At 40.0% G+C, this 19,694-nt stretch overlaps 1 protein-coding gene and 2 long non-coding RNA genes across 3 annotated transcripts in view; 2 read left to right on the top strand and 1 right to left on the bottom strand.

Annotated features, from left to right (window-relative positions):
* LOC311602270 overlaps window positions 1–10,424 on the top strand; it is a 73,942-nt gene extending 63,518 nt beyond the window's left edge. Inside the window, exons 2-3 of the long non-coding RNA XR_014780712.1 lie at window positions 2,883–2,994; window positions 10,192–10,424. This is a non-coding gene — a long non-coding RNA (uncharacterized lncRNA). The remainder of the gene's footprint in view (window positions 1–2,882; window positions 2,995–10,191) is intronic.
* GPC3 (glypican 3) overlaps window positions 1–19,694 on the bottom strand; it is a 346,350-nt gene that overhangs the window by 65,220 nt on the left and 261,436 nt on the right. The gene's annotated exons all lie outside the window — the stretch shown is intronic.
* LOC311602271 lies at window positions 11,524–14,397 on the top strand. The gene is made up of 3 exons (XR_014780713.1): window positions 11,524–11,651; window positions 13,098–13,213; window positions 14,210–14,397. It is a non-coding gene; the product is annotated as an uncharacterized lncRNA (long non-coding RNA).

Raw genomic sequence — 19,694 nt, 5'->3', positions numbered from 1 at the left:
TTTGAATAGGCACCCCATCCAAGAATACACATACAAGTGGCCAACTGTATATGAAGAAATTCTTAACAGAATCACTCACCAGGATATGGGAATTCAAATCACACTGATACCAATAAGCATATGGACAAATTAGAACTTCAAACATTGCTAGAGGGAAAGCAAGATGGTACAAACACTTTGGAAAATACTTGAGAAATACTCAAGAAATTAATTGTCTATTTATCATATGTCCCTGTCACTACACTCCTAAAGAATCTACCCCTAAGAATTAAAAACATCTGTCTACACAAAGGCTTGTATGTGAATGTTCTTAGCAGGATTATTCACATAAGTCCAAACTGGGAAATAATCCAATGTCCATCAATTGGTGACTGAATAAACAAAATGTACTATTTAGTATATTTTTTAAAAGGACAGATACATGATACAATACAGGTCATTTTCAAACATTATGCTAGATGGAAGATGCCAAACACACACACACACACACACACACACACACACACACACACACACACACCACACACACCACATTTTTATAAGTTCATTTATATGAAATGCTCAAAAGAGGCAAATGTCCAGGGACAGAAAGTAGATTAGTGGCTGCCCTAGAGTGAGGTGGAAATAAAGAATGTCTGAAAATAGTCAGGGTGAATTTGTTAGAGTAGTAGAAATATTTGAAAATGGACTGGGTTAATAATTGCCCAACTGTGTAGCATTTAGTCAAACTCTTTAGATTGTACATTTATAATGGGTGAATTTATAAAATGTAAGTTATACTTCAATCAAGTAATTAAAATATCTTTGCCAAAAGGGTGAGCTTATGCTACTCAATGAGACAAGTGAAGAGCTCAAGCTTGGATTAAAGTACCTGCCCTGGAGTCCAACTCAGTAGGAAACTAGCTCTCTTTCAGCTAGTGATGCCTTCTTTCCCGCTCCAACACTCAACCACCTGTAATTATCCCACTAGCCTGAAGACACATTAGCTACTTGGCGCTCAACTTGACACTTTTAAATAAAACTCAATTACTACCCCTTTGAAATCTCCTTTCCACCTCTCTCCCGTTTCCTAATATTTGTGTTATTTCCCCTTGTCCTCAAGAAAACATGCTTACATGTTTTATTTTTTTCCCTCTGCTCGCATTTTTCATCTATTTCCCCTTTCGTGCCTAATTCCACTGCATGGATTGCATAGACAATATTTAATAGCAATGAATCTGGGCCAGAGGGATGGCTCAGCAGGCAAAGCTTCTCTTCATCAACTTGACAATCTGAGTTGTATCCCTGGGACCCACATGGTGAAAGGAGACGACTGACTTCCCCAAGTTTTCCTCTGACCTCCATAGGAATGCCATGGTATACACAGACACAGACACAGACACAGACACAGACACACACACACACACACACACACACACACACACACACACAGAAGTGATGATAGAGCACTTGTTTGAGCTATGGTGCCTGTAGGTGTCTGGGATAAAGCCAAAAGTAGCTAACCTAAAATATCTAGAGAACAGTGTTGTATGACAAGTAAGAAGATGTGTATTTTAAAGATTTTTAAGTTTTAAAAACAGCTACCATTTTATAATTTCGGTCCTTAACCTTCACCTGTTAAGAAAGAGAGGCCTCTAGGTTTTCCAGAGTCCCCAATAATTCTAGCTACTCAGTGTTTAATGTACACACCGTCATGTCATTCATCAAATCACAACCGACACAGCACTCACCAGTTTCAGTGTTGGGCTAGAGGAAAGCAACTGGAGACAACTGACCTGATGCCAAAGCTCTTTGTTTCTCACACTTGCTAGAGTGAGACCTTGGGCAGATCCAGGAACCGAACTCACTCAAGTTTCCTACAGCATGACATTAAGCTAACGGTTATGCCTACACTTCACAGGGTTGGGATGATGAAATGCATTTGTCTGTATGTTTGGAAGCTGCAAAGACCCACATAAAGAGTAGCTATCTCCCTTCCAGCAGATGCTAGAAGTCCTTACATGTTATTCTGAAATTGCAAGCCACCTTTCAGAATTATTACCAAAAAAAAAAATTTCCTGTTTTCATTTCCCTGTCTGTAATGGGCCTTATTGATGTTTTGGCATACCTGGCCTTGCTTATGACGACTGTTTACTCAATTGCACACATTTGCCAATTATTCTTAACAGTTTGAATCTGTTTCATACATTTCTAATTCCTGGCTTACAAAAGCAAAAAAAAAAAAATGCTGTCAGTTCAACATTTCTGTAGCTTGCTACTCCCAAAGGCTTTCCATATGCATTCCTGCTGGGTGCAACGTGATTGCTGTTTCACAGCACATAGCAAGACTATACAACAGTTAAGACAGGATGCAAGACAGGCAATATTGTATGCAGCTGAGAGGACAAGGGAAGCCAGTGTCAACAGATGCAATTACCAGATGTGAACTTTGGCCAAGAAGGTCAGAGCAAACACTCTTTAAAGAAGTGTTACAGGATCGTTAATGCCCCAAAGGCATTGCAATCTTGGTGTCACATCTTACTAGAAATGGAATCCTCTAGGGCTCTGACCATGTGCTGTGGTATGGATCCAGTTTTGCTGTAGGGGAGGGTGCAGCATGTGGCGTCACTAGTAGATCGCCCTGCTGTTCAAAAAGCAGGCTTTCTGGCCCATGTATTTTTGTATAAGGGCTTGCCATTATGTTGAGGGTGATTTAAACGAATGGTATCTGGAGTGGATATGCACACAAGCCACAATTTAACACTTGTTTCCAGTGAGGTTGCCTTGCCCTTCCCCTTAACACAGTGGGAAGAGTGATTATTTTCCAGTCCCACAGAGACATGGAATGAGCCAATTGTTCTTATGCTGTTCTCGCTTTGACACTTATTTCCTTTCCAATACAGGGCAGGTGCACTGGTCCTTGTGTTACAGGGTGATGGAAATGAACTGGGAAGCAGGATGCTTTAAAAAGCAGCAGATGCCTTCGTCAACCAAATTCAAAGGGAGAACTATAAGGTAACTTCTAGTCTCCCCCCCCCCCAATTCCTTTCCAGAACCACCCATGGGATTTGCATAATGTTATTCAGAAAGGAACTCCATTTGAGGAACATTGACCCACCCAGGGATTATCATTTACCTCTATGAAATTCTTAGAGGCAAAAATAATGGCTTGTAACCACCTGGTATTCAAAATGAGCCACCACTAAACACCTAAATTGAATCTCGTTTCTAAGCCCCAGAAAGTGTCAACTACCTTTGTGTGTTCATACATGATGAGGAAGCTTGTGTCTCCCTGAACCCCCCGTGCTGCTAAGAAAAACTCATACCTTACACAGGCAAAGAGGGAGCTGGGTAGTGGTGGTGCATGCAGAGCAAGGGCAGAGGCAGAGGCAGAGGCAGAGGCAGAGGCAGAGGCAGAGGGCAGGGGCAGAGGCAAGCTGAGTTCTAGGCCAGCCTGATCTACAGAGTAAGTTCTAGGACAGCCAGGGCTATACAGAGAAAGATTGTCTCAACAAACAAACAAACAAACCAAAACAATAAAATCAAAGAAGGAAGGCAGCCTGACTTATTCCGTTCTGTATCACAACAAAACAGCAACAAACCAATTATTTATGATCAGTTAGTTTTCTTATTTTCTCAGATGAAAAATGAACTGTCTGCCAGTCCTTTCTGCTCTATCACCCATGTCCCAGGCATTTATTTGGTATCGACACATGAAGTATGGTTCTGGTGTGTAGCAGGTTTTGTTTGGGAAGGCTGTAATATTTGAAGGAGAGGGGGTGCCAAGGTTCCAAGCTGGCCTGAAAAGTGACTCACCAATGTGGATCTTGGGTTCTCTCACACCCACCCCTTGGCTGGCACTCAGGTGTAATGCTATAGACTACTTAGGTCATTCTGTTTTCTAAAGTATATGAGTGAGTGCCTTGCCCCTAATTGAGTTGTGCAACTCCAAAGAACAGAGGTTGTGTCTAATGCTATCAAGCACCCTGGCTGAGTTGCTCTTCAGACTTTTAAATAATAAAGCTTCTATATCTGGACTTGACTCTTGGGCTCTTACCTCAAAGGTCTGATGAGGTCTGGTGTGCTTGCCCTTACTCTCCCAGCTTCACTTCCCATAGCATCCCCACATACCCTCCCTCATTCAGTGTTGTCCAAGTAGGCCACACCATTTCTCACATGCGCATGCGCATGCGCACTTTGTCCAGGCTATTCTCTTAGCTTTGTGCGACTGTCCCTGTTGACACGCTATTTCTTCTCAAGGAATCATCTCAAATAGCATCTCCTCCACAAATTCTTTCCCGATTCCTGCAGCTCAATCTAATTGTCTCACCTCTACTCTTACAACACTTTCTTTGGACTTGTCTTCAAATCTCAGTGACCCTCTGCCTAGTATTGTGAGTGTTTGCATCCGTCTGTCGCCTCTATGAAGCCAAAGGGCTTTTGAAGGCAGAATGGTGCTTGGCTCATCTTTGTGCCTCTCCATGTTCCCAGAGCCTAACAGAGTAGCTGGCACTCACCAGCCGAACAAACAAGAAACATTTTTAGGCAGCACTCAAGTAGTATGCGTTGATTTATCGAACTGTTTGTATGTGTTCTAGCTGTTAATCAAGGAGCCTGGCACAGACCACAGACTCAATACAGGATACACAACATCTGCGCCGGAATAACTCCAAACATTTTTTAATGTCAGCTTTTTGGAGATTGGCTTGAATTCTTTCGGTTGTACGAAACCTTTGTAGGTGTAGCAGTTAGCAGGAAAGTGAAATCCAAATCGTTGACTTACCTCCAAGAACTTGAGCCACAGAACATTTTCCTGATCATTAAGAATGAGGGCTTCTGTTTAGGCAGAGACAGTTAATTTCTAACACAGAAAGTTATTTCTGCTCATAGTTTTAGTAGACACTGAAAGTGCCCTCCTTCTCAACGTGATCGCAGTGCCTGCCTTTCCGAGGGTTCCAGCAATAGGAATTTCTACCACGATGCAATGAGACAGCCTCCTACCATCCCAGCCAGTCTACCACAAACCAGATTTGGTGTTTCCCTGCCAGATGCCCTTGCGGCTACCGTTAGAAACACCAAAAGAATGACCTGACATCCTTTTCCAGAAAAACAGGGGGAAAGTACCTTGCAACACTAAGACAATGTTTCTCCTGCCAGACACCTTAAATCCACAGGATACAAAGTGTTGATTTCTGGGGTGTGTGTGTGTGTGTGTGTGTGTGTGTGTGTGTGTGTGTGTGCGTGTGCGCGCGCGCGCGCGCGCATTTTTCTAAATCTTACACATCTTGGCATCTCTGCCATAGCTATTCCAACATCCAAGTTATTATCATGACTACCACAGACAAAGTTACCTGAGGCTACATTCCAGGTATGTTTATGTATTTCCCTGTCTAATCTGCTTCCCTCCAGCTGCCTTATGTAGGGGAAATGGGAGATTTTCTCACACACACACACACACACACACACACACACACACACACACATCTCTCTGCGTTTTCTCTAACAACTGTGATGTCAAATGCAATTATTTGTGGAAGAATCTGCTATATGCATGGATGAAAGGGACACATGCAAATCCTCAACAAGAAAGGGAAATACCAGCGATCTGGAACTATGTCCCCAAAGCATGCTGCTCTGGCAGCGGCTGCTGAAGGCCCCCTGTGCAGATATTAACAAGCTGAACACAATATGACTTTAGGAATGCAAAAGAAAAAAAACTGTTTAACATTTGAAAAAAATCTCCTCCTCAATCTGAGGTCAAGTCAGCTAATAAAAAAGCTTCAAAAACTTCTTAAGTAAAAAGAAAAAAAAAAAAACATGAATAAGCCCCAGATGTTCCCGTTCTCAGCTGAACTTTCCACCAAGTTATTTCATACCCTCTATTTTTCACAAGTACAGCTATTTCAACCTCTTGTGCTGGCCTATCTCTTTCCAAAGAAAATTGCCTCCAGCCAAATTCCTTCTCCCACCCACAGTAACTAATTGTCCATACTGTTATTCATCTCCCTTTCTGAAGAAGAATTAAATTGGCAAGACCCCTTAGTACAAGGGTGGGGACCTTTTTTTCTTTCAAGGGCCACTGACCCACAGGGGAAAAAAAATCAATTGGGGCCACACACAAGAAAACGCTGCTGGACTCAGTTTAGTTTGTTTGTTTTGTGGAAGAAAAAAAAGTGCCACTTATTTTAAGGTGGAAAAAAAAGAACAGGGAAAGGAGAATGTCATCCAAAAGACAGAGGGAATTAATAATAATAATAATAATAATAATAATAATAATAATAATAATAATAATAATAATAATACTCTAGTTCTATACCATCCCACATTTAGGAATGATGTGTTGCAAAGAAAGGGAGTGTGTGTGACAAAGAGAGAAACCGAGAAGGCTAAAACAAAGAGGGGATGGAGAGAGGTCCAGCAATAGTGAGAAACAGTGTTCATATGCTGGTTGCCGTAAACGGCCAGTCTCCAACCTTGAGTTCCCTGTGCTGTGCCCGTTAGAGGCTAAGTTATCATTGCCTTTGAAATCCTTATTAACTTTCTCACAGTTTAGGAACGGTCCTTTCTACACTGAGAAACAGCTGCCTTGCTTTCATTTGCTTTGATTTTCAAACTTCAAAGCCATTTCTTTTTTCAAAAAAAAAAAAATAAAGGTTATTTTCTCAAGACCATCTGAAGGTTTTACATGTGTGTAAAAGAATGAGTAAAGTCCCTGACGTCGCAAAGCTGTCAGATAGCCTTATCTTTAGCCTTTGAGAGATTAGCACTGTCTTATTCCCTAGAGCTTACACAATATATTATGAAAGCATTTATTTCATTGATTTGAATATTTTCTCCCAAATCACTTACTTTGCATCCTTAGTTTGAACACTAGCACAGTGGACAACACAAGGTAGAGAGCATCTGTGTATCCATAAGGAAAGGAAGGTTAAACAAGCACAGATGTCGGACACTGAACTTCTGAATGCCTGCACCTAGTAGCGACAACAGTAGTTTTGTTGCTTTCAAGCTGCTGTACTGACTTGAGAGCTGTGCATACATGCTACTGTACCTTAAGCCCAGAATATTCATGGGGATATACTGCTGTGTGAACAATCATAGGACAACACTGCAATAGGACAACGGAGAAGGGGCAATAAAAGAATGAAGGATATAAAACAAGGCAACCCATGGAAGGACAGACTATTAACCTACTGGGTCTGAAAAGTTGAGTGTTAGCGGGGAATATAGGAAGGAGAGCTACAATCTGGGCATGGTGGTGCATGCTTTTGTTGGAAACAAAGACTGGTCTTGGTATGGCACAAAGGAACACAGAAACAAAGAGAAAGTAGTTTAGCAAAGCTTTTTTTTTTTTTTTTTTTTTTTTTTTTTTTGGTGAAAAGGGTGTACCAGAACCCAAACCAGGCTAGCAAGCACACTTGGTCAAGCTGGACTCCTGTCCAATGGTGGGAGCACAACTTCACAATGTGACGTTTGCTAACTAACATAGAGGAAAGGCAGGGGTGGGGGGCTTCAGGAAAAATAACTCTTTGCTGGCCTAACTACCTTTGGCAGAAAAACAAAATAACACAAAACTGTTTCTCATACCTGTAACCCTAGCTACAGGAAGGTAGAAAGTTCAAGGCTTGCCTGGGCTACATACACAGTGACTCTGAGGCTACCTTGGGTAACTCAGAGATGGCCTGCCTCAAAAATAAAACTTTGGAAAGAATTGGGACTATAGCTCCATAGTACAGTGTTTGTCTAGCATGATCAAGACCTTGACTTCAATACCCTTCCCCCCACAGAAGTACACACAGTGGTGATGTGTATAAAACCCACCAACATAGGTTCTAAAGGTTACACATTTTAATGCAAAAGAGACAGTTTTAGGTCAAAGGAAGGGAAGTCCTACTTTTCACATAAAATACTAAACGTATGCAATTAATTTCCTTAATGAGTGGTTCAGGAAAGAAATAGAGATATATTTAAAAATGTGTGGACTAATTTATGACTGATAGTACTCTGGGAAAATCAAGCCACTTAAGAGTCACCGTTGGCTGTGAATGTGTCTGTAAGTAGCAAGTCCAGAGCAGTCAACATGAAAAGGGCAGACCCTGGGATCATTTAAAGAATTTTCGTGTTGTCATCATCAGCGGTCACAATACCTGGGCTTTCAGGCTACAATTCTAGAACAGTATGTGCTCCTTGGCAGGGCACCTGGCCAGGTGAGCCTCCTACCGCTTCCATTCAAATGCAAGATAATTTTGGAGACAACCAACAGAGATAGAAGCAACTTAGTTGTTTCATGAGAGACTTGAGAGTGCATTAGTTTGGCTTCAGGTAGGTTTTCTGTTTGTTTGTTTGTTTGATTTTTTTTCTGACGGGGTCTATTATATAGATTTGGTTGTTCTTGAACTCAGAGATCCACCTGCCTCTGCCTCACAAGTGCTAGGATTAAAGGTTGTGTGTCACTATATCTGGTGATCCAAGGCAGTTTGGGTCATATACCTATTTTGAATCTTTTTTTGTTGTTGTTTTAAATGGAAATAGATTTATAGATTTTTATAATTTAAATAATTTTGTAAGTATTTGGGCACTGCACTAAGAGGCATAGAAGTTAAAATAGAAATTATTGTAACACTGCTAAGATTTTTTTCTTTTGTTCTTTTTTCTCATTATTTATTTAACCACTTCACAGCCTGATACCAGACCCCTACCTCCTTTCCTCACAGTCCTATCCTCTTGTCCCTTACCCCCACACTCCCCTCTCCGTCTCAGAGAAGGGGAGGCCCCCAAAGGGTACCAACCAACCCTGGCCCATCAAGTCACAGCAGGAGTAGGTGCATCCTCTCCCACTGGGGTCTGACAAGGGAGTCTAGCTAGGGGAAAGGGATCCAGTGGCACGCGACAGAGTTAGAGACAGCCCCTACTCCCATTGTTAGGGGATATACATATTTACCACACTGCATATCTGCTACATATGTGTAGACGACACTGCTAATATTTTGACAGACATTCTTACAGACATATTCACCCATGTAGCATACCTGGCCCTGAATTCTTGATCCCCCTGCTCAGTTTCCCAAATTCCAATATTATAAATGAGTATCACCTGGCTATCATCCCCTTTTATTCTTAGCAATATATGTAATAGGTATCTTTCTAAGGACAATAATGCTTTGAAAACATGTGATGGCTGTGTATTACTCTATTGTATAAGAGCAATATAGCTCATATAATAAGTATTCATTTGATGGACTGTTGAATTACTTTCAGTTCTTTTCTTTCTTATTTTCTATCTTCTTTCTATCTTCCTTCTTCCCTTCCTTTTTATCTTTCTTTTCTTAACTAATCACCAACAATGCCAGTGATACATCCTTATAGATCTTTGTGGATCATAATAGACTTTCTTAGGGAAAGTCTATCTTTGGCTTCTAGGAACCTCTAGTCTTTTTTCTTCCCTTTTCCCCCTTTGTTGGAAATGGAGCTGCTGGTTGCAGGCTACTTCAACTGACTCCTCAGGCAACAGCATAATTCTCATGGTTCTTCTTACCTTGTATTCCTGGGCAAAGTAAAGGAAAAAAAATCATGGAATTCAGAGTAGAGAGATAGGGACTCAAGCCTAAATTTAAGTTTTGAATCATTTACAATCTGAATATTAGTTTTCTCATCTGTAAGAGAGAACAGTAATATGTTAATGATAGCTAGATCATAGGATATTAGTAAATGTAGTATTGGAAAGAAACATTTAACCAGAGTGGTGAATATTTTTATTAATATCTATATATAGTTAAGATTTCATAAGCAGCTAGGCATGGTGGTATATGCCCAAAATTCTAGCACTAGAGAGGCATAGACAAGGGAATTGCTGTTAGTTTGTACCCAGATTGAGCTATGTAGCAATCTCCACTACAATTTCCATAACAATTAGAATTAAATAGCAGCTTTAATGTGGCTACAATCACCTAGATGTCCCTACTTCAAAGAAGGCTGTCCAGTAGCATCCAAGACAGTACTTCTGGGGTTCCTAGATTCAATTCTGCTGCTGTTTCAAGTTGGGTTGATGTGGGGAGGGGATTTCAACCCAGTACATGTCTGGCTGTCACAAACTTAGATGGTATTTCCCTCCCCTCCCCCCGTTCTGTGCTGCATAACATTCACCTGGTGATTATTTGTCATTGTCTGCTGTGCTGGAGAGCAAAGCTGATCATGTTCTCTTCTTCCTCATAGGGCCCTCTATAAATACACCCAGAGTGTGTGGGTCTGAATTGAACACTCTGGCGAGACACCAACTTTCTCAGGAAGAAAGAGATCAGTTGCAATATAACACAACTTGCAATTCCTTTCCAAACTTCTGGTGCTTTTGCTTTGGGAAAAAAATAAAAACTGCTGCTGTTCATCATTGCTAGCCAAAAGCATTTATAGATTATGGATTCTTTTATTGAAAATGAAGCATTCAACAAGCAAGGTATGCGTTCTTAAAGGTTATAAAGCATAAACCAATTTACAGCAGGAACATAATACATATTATTTGATTTTGACAGCTGCTTTTTTCTAGGTAATTTATGTTATTTTATTTATTATTTTCTATTAAACATAGTCATTAAACACACCCACACAAAAACTTTAACTTAGCCTGGGCATGCTGATGCATGTCTTTAATTCCAGCATTCAGGAAGCCGAGGCAGGTGGATCTCTGAGTCTGAGGCTAGCCAGGTCTATAAAAAGAGTTTCAGGCTAGCCAAAATACCCTGTCTCAAAATAACAACATTTTAATCTGCATGAGAAATTCTTATATAGAAGATGGGAGTGGGAAGATGGGAGGCCAAAATTGAAAATTAAAAAATTAAAACCAACAAAAAAGAAATTAAAAAACTGAGGAGCTGTGGGAAAGCACAGCCTGTCAGCTAGAGAAGGCAGGAAGCAAGGAAATATAATGCTTCTAAGTCTGTTTGTACCATAGAAAGAAATGACACAAAAAACTGTTTTGGCATCAGCAAAAGAAAACATATAAAGCAGACTAGGAATAGAAACCAGGTTGGCGTTTATCGTGCAGTAAGTAAACAAACGGGGGGGGGGGGGGGAAGGGAAGAAAAAAAGACTATAGGTTCCTAGAAGCCAAAGATAGGGACTGATTTAGGGATTTGTGTGTGTGTGTGTGTGTGTGTGTGTGTGTGTGTGTGTGTGTGTGTGTGTGTGTGAAAAGGCAGGCTTGCATGGCCATTAATGGAACAGAGACATAAAAGTATCTCAGAAAGACAATTTTACAAAGAAAAACAACGTATTTGGTGACTGACTACAGAGAATAGAGTATATAGAATATAGCATTAGTGACATAGTCACAGAAGTGATACTTTTATGTGACTAGGTCAAAGTAAGCCCTAGGTTGCAGGAATAATAAGAGGAAAACTGTCCTTCTTCATGAATACTCTACCCTACAGACAAGTATGATAAATCTGTGCAACAAGGGAAAGCGTACCCAAGATTTTATTCACTTGCAAACAAAATGTTTTTCAATTTCTACCTTCCTACACAGGACTTTAGGACCCAGGAAGCCCAGAGTCTTAGCAATCAAATGGGTGCATGAATTTCTGCCTCATCTCAGCTGTTCAAGCCTCGACAAGCTAAGCTTGGAGTGAAAAGGAGCCAAGAAAATGAAAGTGCCTATTACTCAGGCTTTGACAGGCAAAGTAGGTTGTCTGGTATCATATTTGAAAGTGATAGAATAGGCGAGAGAAGGAGGCGGTAGGACATGGCTTGATGTCTCTGACAAAAATAAGAAGCAACACGCATTCTCCGAGTGAGAGTCAGAAAAGGGAGAGAAGACTTTGTGGGTTTCCCAGTTCCTACCAAGTTAAGGAGATTCTGAACAAACAGCATAAGGATCTCACAGGGAAGGCATGGTACTAGTCTAGAGTAGTTCTCAAGAAAGGAAGCAAAGGACTGCTCTAGACGGCTTTGTTCTTGTTGCTGCTCCCAGAGACACAGTCTGTGTGCAGACCAAGGCTGGTCTCGAACTCGTTGTGTAACGGAGAACGCCCTTGAACTCTTGAAACAGGTCTTCCTGTTTCTTTCTCCCAAGTGCTGGGATTACAAGTGTGTGCTACCACACCTGGCTTTCTAGATGGCCTTTTGAAAGATCTAGAATGTGTACATCAGCTTTAAAGGCAAACCCCTAGTCTAACAGTTCCTCACTATAATGGCCAAAAGGATTCCCATGTGATTTCTTCTTCTCTGAACACCCCTATATATTTTCTTCCCCAAATTTATCATTTCCCCATGTGCAAAATACATTCGCCTTGACTCAATAGCTCTGATTTTTTTTTTTACTGCATCAACTCTAATTTTAAAGAAACCCAAGTATCATTAGCTCCCATCAGTCCAAAATCATATCATCTAACTCAAAGATGGGTGAGATTAAGTATATGACTCATCCCAGGGCAAGATGCCCTTCTATCTGTGTACTTTCAAAAAGCAGATAACATGATCGACTTTCAGAATGTGATGGCATGGCATGTGTTAGACATTTAGAGGCAATCTGTCCTACCAGGGAAATAGGAGGGTCAAAACTGGGACAGAAGCATTCACTTATTCAAACAAATATGGGCCACCGTACTATGCGCCTGGCTGTTTTAGGAGTAGGATTTTAAGAGTCCTCAGTTTTAGGCTGAGGAGGATGGACAAATCTCTACCCTTATGCAGAGGCTTTAAAGAAGCCCCTGTGCTACCCATCCTGGATGCTTTGTTGGCCTTCTTAGCATTGAATTTGATTAGCAGGGCACAAGTGTGTGCTGGGGCGGAGAGAAGAGACAGCCTGAGTGTCAGTGAAAAGTAAGGTCAGCTCACTGTCTGCAGATGCTTGAATAAAACAACAGGCAAGGTGCTGTATACTGCTCTAGGGGGAAGGGAGCAAACGACAAATAGCTGCTATAATTAGAAAAACACAGGACTTGCTTTCAAATGAGGAAATTTGCTCTAAAAAGGTATGGGGAAAGCAAACAGTCACTGCTTCCCTCTGGATCCCCCACTCCTCTTTGTGAGGCTGTCACGAAACACAGTAGTCTCTCCAACAGATCTAAGCTCCCACAGTGGCAGCTGAAGAAAAACACGATAATCTCTCTCGATCTTTCTCACAGTTTCGGTAATTTTTGAGGCTTCGGTGAATGGATGACACTCAACATTCAACATCCAAGGAGCCACTTTTAATTGGGATATTGACTAAGGAAAAAACGTGTAACAAATTGATTAAAGGGTAAGAGTTAACACATTCATCAGGGGATCTAAATACTTCATTGTGAGAACTTCTTAAGGTTCAATGAGGGCTAAAACTTTGCAGGTACTAGGTTTTTCTTTTAGCTTTGTTCTGTGGGACCTGTGGCAGCTATTGGTCTGGTTTGAGCAGGTTATGGCATATTACATTCTTCTGAGACCCAAAGCATCCAGTATTCCTACCCTTATATCCTGGCTAACAAGTAAAGAGTGACAAAGCCAACTTTAAAGACAAGTAGTTCTTATTCCCTAAGCTGTGCCATCAGGCAATAGGAAGGAAGGGTTGGTACATTTTAATGGCAGCCATCACTTGCTTTCCTTGGAAACCCTTGCAAGATTGGCTCAATTGCTTGCGTCCAGTTTCTGCCTGCTAACCCTGACCTCTTCAAGCTACACAGAGTGAACACTGTAAGACACTGATCTCTGAGCAAATTCCTCTTCCTCTGTGTCCCTATCCCTGCACTGGCTGCCACTGCCAAAAGAGCAAAACTCAGATTTCTTATTATGCTATCTATAGCCGTTGGCATTTTTTTTTACACCACCTTTTCAGTCTCCTGTTTCATTCTCTACCTCCTCCTCTACTCCAGCCGCTGGCCTAAGCTCTCCAGCCACATGTCTACTGATGCACTTTCATGTCTTTGAGCCACTGCTCATGCCACATTCCTCTGCTGAGATCATTCCTTGCAATCATTATCTGCCAAAACTCTCCTGTCTTTCAAAGCCTGGTTTAAAGGCTACCTATTTGTGACATTCTGCCTAATTTTCTCAGTATGATGGTATATATATGTGTGTGTGTGGTGTACACATATATATACTGTATTTTACTTGATATTCTGCCTTATATATGATGATATATATGTGTGTGTACACATATATATACTGTATTTTACTTGATATTCTGCCTTATATATGATGATATATATATATTATATATATGCACATACACACACTGTATTTTACTTGATGTTCTGCCTTATAGGCTTCATTAAGGTGTCATAGGAATGATGATGGCTTAAGTGGCTTTCAAGAATGACAGAGAAGAACAGAGACCATGCACCCTAGGAGAGTCTCATTTCCGTATATAATCTCAACCTCGGAGTGAAAACCTGTAGCTTCAACAATCATTTGCACTGGAAGTTATCGGATTGTAGGTATTGATCAACTAATTTGCCACACTAGTCCAGAAACCAACATAAATAAAAAAAGAAATCAGCAGTAAAAGAATTGCTTCCCATACACTTATCTTCTACTTGCGTTTGGAGAACAAAAGCATTAGCATCACTGAGTTTTGGGCTGGACATCTTTCAGCTCTCCACCGCCTTCAGGACTCCATATGCAGCTATAACGAACTGCCTCTAGCTTGGCTTACTCTTTTGTATTAGCTCATTAATGAGTCTGGATTCCTTCCCCATTTTCCATGGTATCCCAGGCAGGGACAAAGACTCAGGCAGCAGGGGGCAGCTTTCCTTTTGCCTGACAACAAGTGGTCACTAGTCTCTGTCTGTAGTTAACAAATTCCATAGTTCTTTGAAGGTAGAGCCCACGGAATGGGTCTGCTCTAAGCTCTGCAAGGCAAAACAGAGCTTCTCTGCAATTCAAAATAGAGCTGAGGAATTTGGGCCTTAAGCAGTGTTCCTGGCATCTCTGACATCACCTCAACAGCTGAGAGAGATGGTGTCTTAAGAAAGCTCAGTAGCCTCAAGCCTTGTGAATTCTTTCTTCTCTGCTGGTATGTGAAATGCACACACATTCACCAATATATTATATGCTTTTCCAATTTGTTCTAAATGCCTCCTGGAAGGCATCTGCCAATAAGGATCCCATGGCAGCCACATTTTAAATATAGGAACCTCTCAACATCTTCACCCAGAGAACAAAACGCAAAAGGAATGCAGATTAACTTGTCATGAACTTTACAGAAGCCTCTCTGCTTGACACTACTGTTCCATGAGAGGTCCTGGTGGGATGAAGATCAAAATGAGACTCCTGGATCACGTGGTAAGACCCACAAGCTGCACTCGGGGGGCAGCTCACCTATTAATAGAGTATCTAATTTAGGGCAGAGTTCAAACTTGGAGAAAATTTAAAGAACTTGACTTAAGTGTGCCCGAGTGGTACACACACACACACACACACACACACACACACACACACACACACACACCCCACATATCATCTTCATTTTCTATTCAAGCACTCTGAGACAAACTACATTTTCAACAGTTAAAAAAAAATCTATGGAAGTTTAGCTAGATACGTGTTTTCCAAGACTCTTTAGAATTTAGATTATTGTGTTTAGAATTTAAGATCATGAAAACATTCCAAACTAGAAAAGACACAGTCCCTCCAATCCTGCATAAAAACTCAAAAAGCTTAGTGGTGATTCTTGACTTTCCCTTCTGGTAAGACTTCATACTATATAATAATTTGAAAGGAAAGAGTAGCTGAAATCTATGTTGCCTATGACATATATACATTGCTTCTCATCTTTATACTGAGCATTCAAGACAGATGATAGTATACCCATTTCCCAGGCATTAGGAAACTGGAAGAATGGAAAGTTAAATAATTTATCCAAGGACAAATCTGGCAACTGAGCCCAGATCTATTTGGCTCCAAAACCTTTCTTCTTTACTCCAAAGCAAATACACCAGTGTTGTGTTCTCAATTTTCTCACTGCAATTCTAACTCTGTCCAATAATGGCAGGTACTACTTTCATTAAAAAAAAAACGTATTTTTCCTCTTCTTCTTTTGTTTTAGTGAGGTCACAAGGTTAGGGAGTGGACCTGGGAGGACTGGGAAGTAAATGTGACCAGGGTGCATTATGTGAAATTTCCAAATAATCAATAAAGATATGTTAATAAAATACTAAAAAATAAGAAAATGCCCCAACATTAAAAAATAAGCCTCAGGTAAGTAATGAAACTCACAGTCACTAAACAGTCCTTTTAAACATTTAACAGTGAAAAAATTTTCCTAGACTCTCCCATGTTTTTCCTTTACCCAGTTCGATATACCTATGCACATATATACTTCTTCCCTGCCAATATGGAGCACATCATGTAAATTACCTGTTAAATGACTTGTCTTTGTTGCTGTTTTCCTTGTCATCAAACTCAATTGTGTCTGCAAAGTCAGCTTCCCTATCACTTATGCACTTGTGTTTGTGAATCTATATGTAACTCTCTACATTTGTCCCTGAAACATTTCAACTCCCTAGTTTTCTCTTGTCATTCTTCCTGTTAGGATATATTTGGAACCCAATGACACTATCTATATGTTAGTTAATTCTATGTTCACACATGTTATGACTGAATATTAATGACATAGCTTCTCAGTCTTCACTTAGGTCATTTGTAAGAACAAAACAAAACAAAGCGAAAGAACAATAACAACAACAAAAATAGTTCCTGTCAGTCAAAGTTAAGTTTAAAGCAAAGCATCAAAGACCTCTCTCCAGGCTGACTTCAATTTGTTAAGAAAATATTCTTTAGATCTAATAATTAATTAGCTACACATTGACTAAAGTAGGTTGCCTCTTTATCAACATTTCCTGACACTTGTTTTAAAAGAAATTATAGTTATCTCTGTCAAAACCCATGTTGACTTACGCTATCTATACCAGACCCCCACACCAGCAACACATGTTGGTTCACCTAGCTGTAAGAGGAAATGTCTCGACTTGCTATGAGAGTCCACAGAGGCTTACTAGTTCATAATTATTACTGAGAACTCATGCTATCCAAGAGACTGACCCAGAACTTTGCTAAGATGTGATATTAGGATCTCTAGCTTATGATTTCCTTCATTTTTACCTCTTAAAGTTAAGGGTGGAACATTGTAGTAGATTCCAGATTTCTGGCTCTTACTCTATTCGCTGTGCTAGTCCAATGTTTATTGACAGTGCTCACATGATAATTCTAAGACTCCTCAGTGCCCTGGGATGTAACTGACCTGAACCTAAGTCTTGTTTTTAAAAAAAGATTTATTTGTTTATTATGTATATAGTGCTCTGCCTACATATATGCTTGCACAACAGAAGAGGGCACCAGATGTCATTATAGAGGGCTGTGAGCCACCATGTGGTTGCTGGGAATTGAACTCAGGACCTATGAAAGAGAAAACAGTGCTCTTAACCTCTGAGCCATCTCTTCGGGCCTTAAGCCTCATTTTTATGACAGAACACAGAATAAGTATTTTAGCTTTAAATGTTTTTCATCTTGTCACAGACTCACTCATAGTACATATTGTTTGGTGGAAGTAACAATTGAAAATACGGGTTATGCCAAAGTGTCTGGATGAACATATTAAAAGAGAAAAAATAGATCATACTTTAAAACTTAAAAAAATTATCAACTGTAATCCAATGACTTAAACAACGGTGTAATTTTCACTTTTGATATTAGATGGGAATCTGGTAGAAATTCCACTTTTCAGTTGCTATGCAAGATTGCCGTGGTTGCTGCCTAAGGAAATCCTATAATTAGAGATACAAGGCTGACTTTATTAAGAATTTACTTCCACTAAATACCAACAATGAGCCCATATTGAATGTGGCCCCACTTCTAGTCATGTGTCAAACACATTTAAAATTTAAGGTTCAGATTCAAATAATCATGGGAAAGACCCTGTCTCAAAATAAAACAAAACAAATAACTGAAATAACTAGTGGGGCTGGACTCCGGCCAGATATTTCGTTGGGAAAATTAGCACAGGACTTTCTCCAAGGTCAAGACTGTGTTCTTTATGGAAAAGATAGTTCAAGACAGGATGCTCAGTGCCCTTTTTTCCCACTGGATTTTTGTCACAATTCTAATGACAACGTTAAGGAAAATTTGGAAGTGTTGGTCATCAGTTTCAAAGAAGACACATTAGCTCATTAGCACTAAAACATAGGCTTTCACTTGTCATTTCCAAAAGGAATAATGTTACCACCAAGCCACTCACATGTTCATATCTGGTCTCCATATTTAGTTTAGGAGGTTGCTGAAAAGTACATTCAGTGACTTCCTTGTGTCCTGTAGATACTCAGAATATTCAGGTGGTATTCACATTTGGATTACATGCTCAAGAGTTTGAAGAGAAGCCTGAGAATTTTATTAATTCAGAAGACCAATATCTAAGAATAAGTTTACAACTAGCATTTCTTTTTTTGAAGTAAGGAGGAGAGGCTCCCACATACCACTATGGTACAGAATCTGAATGTACTACCCTAAAATAACTGAGTTATTTGGCATTTTATACCTACTGACTAATATGATGTTAATTTTGTCATTCATAGAAGGGGGAGGCCAATCTTGAATTGCTAAAGCACCCTGGAAGATAGAAGAATTGATATACAGAGCGTGAAAGCATATCGGTGACTGATTCTGGACATGGACCTCAGTCAGCCTTTGCGAGAGAGTACAAGGCCTGAGCAATAGGTTCTCCTGGCTCTGCCTGTTTTTAGTTCAGTGGTCCCCATAGACACTATCTCTACTCAGTGTATTAACTAGTCAATGGGTTCAATGAGTGAGTTGGTGGGTAATGAGGTGTGCTTGTTACGAACAAGCCTAGTTAATGCCCATAAGAGGTAAATAATTAGCAAACTCATGCCTCATGGCAGGAGGCTCTTTGTCTCAAAGATGAACTGCTTAAGTATGACCTCCTGCCATAACCTGAAGTGCATCTTGCACAAGAAAACATGCTTGCATATGTGCATCCATATTTGCATTAGACAAGATTTTGGGACAAACTATGGTACAAACACAACAACAATAATAAAATAAAATAAAATCTATAGAAAATTGGATATAATAAAATATACTAATGAAAAAGTATATCTTCCCCCATTGTTCGTTCAAGATTATCACAAGAATGCTATCAAAGCCAAGCTGCTCACCATTCCTGACTTATCTTCCACTTTCAAGTAATTTAATTAATACACAAAGACTAAATTACATGACCCAATTTAAGTACATTTAATGCTGTATATTCTAAATATAGCAAATAGTACCTTTTCAAGAAATTTAATCTAAAATATTTGAGAATTCTTTTTGGTGCAATGTTATTAAACTGTAAATAGTAATTAAGATATTAAAAACACATGCTCCCCAAAGCCACCAGACACTGTAATTATATTTCAAGCTATTAAGCAGAATGACAAAAGATTTTTAAAATGATAAATGTGCAATGGAATGTATCAGCTAATTCCTCTGACTTTGTGAAATAATGCTTAGCTCCATGGAGTCTAGGGGCTGCTATTTAAAGACTATCTTACATTGTCCTTTTGTGGCTGAGAAGTTGCTTCATTGCAGATACTCTGTCTCCTCTAGGCCACTCTGGCTGTGTAGGGAAGTGCAAGCTACCACTGTTCTATAGTGCGCCATTTGTAAGGGAAGAAGTCTAGACTTGGGGCATAGCAACATTTGGGGAAGGTCTTTTATTTCCATTTGATTTTCGAGAAGCTTTTTAAAAATCTAAA

Source organism: Acomys minous (assembly GCF_964271855.1).
Source record: "Acomys minous genome assembly, chromosome: 7".
Classification (NCBI taxonomy): domain Eukaryota; kingdom Metazoa; phylum Chordata; class Mammalia; order Rodentia; family Muridae; genus Acomys; species Acomys minous.
The sequence above is the reverse complement of the archived record's forward strand: the minus strand, read 5'-3'. Positions and strand labels throughout refer to the sequence as shown.